The sequence below is a fragment of the Manis pentadactyla genome, chromosome 16, assembly GCF_030020395.1.
Source record: "Manis pentadactyla isolate mManPen7 chromosome 16, mManPen7.hap1, whole genome shotgun sequence".
NCBI lineage: Eukaryota > Metazoa > Chordata > Mammalia > Pholidota > Manidae > Manis > Manis pentadactyla.
Window position 1 is genome coordinate 44,710,709 of NC_080034.1, and position 4,559 is coordinate 44,715,267.

The 4,559-nt window shown below is 46.0% G+C and overlaps 1 pseudogene; it reads right to left on the reverse strand.

The window, feature by feature from the left end:
- On the reverse strand, positions 1–4,054 carry LOC118924126 (WD repeat and SOCS box-containing protein 2-like; annotated as a pseudogene).
- Positions 4,055–4,559: the final 505 nt, after the last annotated feature.

Genomic DNA, 4,559 nt, shown 5'->3' on the forward strand with positions numbered 1-4,559 from the left:
TTACCAGGAAGAGTTATCCTCTACAGAGAAAACCAGTAAGACGATGTAGCATTGCTTTAAACGTCCTGTTTGCTGCAAGTCTTTCATTTTATTGAGCATTGACTGTGCTATTACTTGGTAAATTGTTGGGAAACTTGGAAGGGCTTTCTGGCACAAGTGCTTCAGTGATTATAGGACCCTCGGAGCTGTCCAGAACTAGATGTAACCATCTCTTGTCCCTGTGGCAATAACTCCACCGTGTGGGGAAAAAAATGTGCAGAAAAGATCATTGGTCACAGGAGCAAATGCAATTAGAGTTTTCAGTTCCAGGGCCCAAATCCTGAGGAATCCATCATCTGCCACTGTGGTGAGGTACAAGCCTTTGGGAGAGGAAGACTCAGATCTCAGGGAGCTAATATGGACATCATTATTGTCCATGGGGTGGGGGTCATTCTAGGTGTGGTGGAGTGACCTCAGCTTCTCACTAATTATAGGGGTGTCACATGATCATTTTGGTATTGTTAGAAGCTGTGACAAACAGGCAGAGTTGGGGGAGCAGTCACAAGAAACAACACTGCTTTGGTGACCCTCTGATCTCTAGATTAACATGCAGGACCACATTCTCCATAGCAAGACTGACTTCTCTCCAGCTGCATAGTGCAGCATGCTACAGTCTGGAAAATGGAGCAGCAGTAAGCCCACTGCAGGTAGCCTGATAACAGCTGAATCTGTTCCATATTTATTCACCTCCCATGTACAGAGTATTTTCCTGAGATGCAGAGACCAAAATCAAACTGCTACTAGGATTCAAGCTCAGATCTCTCATGACATCTTGGTGGCCACAAAGATTCAAAAGCAGGAGCACTGTCTGCACCTTCCAAATCTTTATCTGCCTGCCATAAACAACTGGTACTATATCAAACTAAAAATCTGCACAATAAAAAACTTTCAACAAGATGTAAAAGGATGCTATGGAATGGAAGAAAATATTTGCATATCATATACCTGATAAAGGGTCAATATCCAAAGTAGCTAAAGAATTCATACAACTGAAAAGCAAAAAAAGCCAATCTGATTTAAAAATGGGCAGAGGACCTGAATGGACATTTTTCCAAAGAAAACATGCAAATGGCCAGCTGATGTATGAAAAGATGCTCAACATCACTAATCAGGGAAATGCAAATCAAATCCACAATAAGGTATCAACTGGCATCTATTAGAAATGCTATCATCATAAAGCAAAAGGTAACAAGTGTTGGCAAGAATGTGCAGAAAAGAGAACCCTAGTGCATGTTGACAGGAATGTAAATTGGTTCAGCCACTATGAAAGCCAGTATGGAGGCTCCTCAAGAAAACTAAAATTTGAAAAAAAATTAAAAATTAAACCTTGCAACTAGAAGATGTAATAATTCTGGAGATACAATGCACAACAGCGATTGTAGTCAAAATATTGTATTATAAATTCAAAGCTGCTAAGAGACTATATTTTATATGTTCTCACTACATAAACAATAGTTGTGTGATATGATAGAGGTGTTAGCTAACACTATGGTGGTAATCACATTGTAATATATAAGCATATCAAAACAACACATATCTTAAACCTACACAATGTTATGTCAATTATATCTCAATTTTTTAAAAAAGAAGTCCTTTGTTTGCTACAGTCCTGTGGGACTTGTGAATGCAGAGTCCATGGTTAGCAGAGCCAGATGATGTGGGGGCCTGTCCCTTGGGCAGCAGGAAAAGCTGAGGCATCTGATGTATGTGAAGCTCCTTCCAGGGAAACACTGAGGACTCGGAGTGGGCAGGAGGGAGAACACAAGAGAGACATCTGCTGGTTTAAACAGTGTCCAAGGACAATGTACCCAGACCCTAGATGTATGCTAAAGTAGAAGCCTGACACCCCCAGATGGCTGCTTTTAAATGCCATTAGACCCACCCTTCTTGGAGAAAGACTAGAAGATGGGCATTTTTGCTTGCTCTCTCTGTGCTGAGCCCTGGGGGTTAGCCAGATAAGAAGTATTTCTTGGTTTGCTTCATCCCTGTGTGACTCCTGAATGGAAGCCCCATTGGCACTCAGAGCCAGGTTACTTGGGGACCAGTCCCTTGGGCTACAACACAAAAGCTGCTGCTCCAACTTGTGTATAAACTTATTCAAGGGAGATACTGATGAGTTGGAGTGGACTAGAGGGGATGACAGGGAAGGTGTCTGCCAGTTTCCCCAGGCTCTGGGGAATATCACAGCCACCCCCTAAATTAGAAGCCTGACCTTCAAGCAGAAGCTCTCAAAGTATACAGACAGATTTCTTTCAAGAAAAGACTGGGGAATGAGCAATTTTGCCTGCTCCCTCTCCAATGAGCCTAGGGGGATAGCCATGGCAGGCACACATACATCTGGTAACAACTCCTTTGTCTGCTACAGTCTTGTGGGTCTCATGGAACCCCACAAGCCTTGTTAGCTTTCAGAACTAGGTGATCTGAGGATCCTTCCCTCTTTTAGAAGTCTTAAAAATTGGTGTGATAACATGGGTCCAAACCCTTCACTCCTCAGGGAGTAGTTTGGAATTGGCATTTCCTCCTGCAAGGGATGCAAACTCAACACTCCAGGCAGGTTTACTGCTAAACCTTAGAGGGATCCCTTTGTTCTGTAAGAATGGAAATAAGTTAGCATAAGAGTAGCCATCTTAAGGGCCTAGAAGCCATTTTCTGAGTATGTGACTTAGAAAGAAAAATTGGAACTGGGTAAGGCCTTGGAAAACAAGTTAATCATGAACACCGGGTTATGGGCAGCTGTGACTCTTGGTCAGCTAACCTTGGTCAGCTAATCTTACATACCAAGCTTATCGTGCAGAACCTCCCTAACAGTTGAGGAGTGGTCTTATTTTGCTCTCGCTTAACCCCAGGGTGTATGACTTGCAAAAATAATGTGTAGCTGTGGAAAATTACTATGAGTTAAGTGCTTTGAAAATGCTATATAAACCCTTGGCTTTGAGTGCTCGGGGTCCTTGTTGAAACCTGCTGTGTTGGGCAGACACTTGAACCCCAGCTAGCTGGAATAATAAACCTCTTGCTTGTTGCATTGATCTGCCGTGGCCCTCGTTTTCTCACCGGGGGGAAATGCTGACCTGAATAAGGCTGGTAGGTCTTACATTTGGGGGCTCGTCCAGGATCGCATGCCCCCAAAGAGGAATGAAAAGCCAAGGATCGGAGGCTTGCCCTGGCCAGGTATTACCGTGTCTGTATCCGTGTGTCTCTTGTCAAACCTGTAATAACGTTTTGTGTTTAATCAGAAAGTGCCTTGCCAGCTGGTGAGTGCACTCAATGTTTTTGTTCGCGAACAAACCTGAAGCCTGTATAAGCCTGTAGGAGCTCCAATCTGTATCTGGGTCGGCATTGACTTAGGCGGACGCGCTGGCAGGTCACCGACCAAGGGTCTTGGGAGACGTCCCTTGCCCCCGTCTGGAGGACGAGGTCCTCATCTGTGAGGAAAGTCGGCTGCCGCTGCAGTTCAACAGGCCCTCAACTTACTTTCAGTTTTGCCTCCGTGGCTGCAGTAGATTCTTCTCTGTAGGCGCCTGTTTGTTAGCTATTGTGTTTATCTTAGTTTTGTTGTTGATGGAAAAAATGGGACAGACGCAGACGACTCCTTTAGACTTGACTTTAAGACACTGGGGAGACATAAAGAGTAGAGGACATAATCTGTCTGTTCTTGTTAAAAAGGATAAAGGGAACACTCTGGCCTCGGCCGATTGGTCGGTTTTTCAGGTTGGCTGGCCTCCCAGGGGATCTTTCTCTCTTCCCCTTATACAGGCAGTCAAGAATAAAGTTTTCGGTACCGGATACCACGCACGCCAAGACCAGATTCCTTACATTCTTGTCTGGGAAAACTTAGTCACAGAACGCCCCTCTTGGGTTCAGCCCTTCTTACCCCACCCATCTTCACAGGTTTTTGTGCTCTGCAGTGACCCAAAAGAACCTAAGTTCTGCCTTCACCCCCCGATGCAGATCTCGCCCTCCTCGAGTCTCCCCCTCCATACCCTCCTACCACTCCCCCCCAACCAACCTCCCCCATGGTTCCTATTCCTCCCATTCCTCCCATTCCTCCCATTCCTCCTGTCCTTCCCGTTCCCATCATTCCCCCACCTCCTCCGACCCCTCAGGCCAGCAGAGGGCAGAACGTTGGCCCAGCCGGAGGAATGAGGAGCCGCTGGGCCCCCTTACCAGGGGCCTCTGTGGCACTTCCCCTTCGAGCCCTCGGCCCCCCCTCCGAGGATGGCCAGCAACTCCTACAGTATTGGCCTTTCTCTTCTTCGGACCTCTACAACTGGAAGACCCAAAATCCCCGTTTTTCAGAAAATCCCAGAGGGTTGACCAATCTGATTGAATCTTTACTTTTCACATATCAGCCCACTTGGGATGACTGCAGCCAGTTGTTACAGGTCCTGTTTACAACAAAAGAAAAAGACTGGATCCTCCTAGAGGCCCGGAAGAATATACCAGGGGAAGATGGGCGTCCCACTCAGAACCCAGCCATTATCGAGGAAGGGTTCCCTCTGACCAGACCTGATTGGGATTTC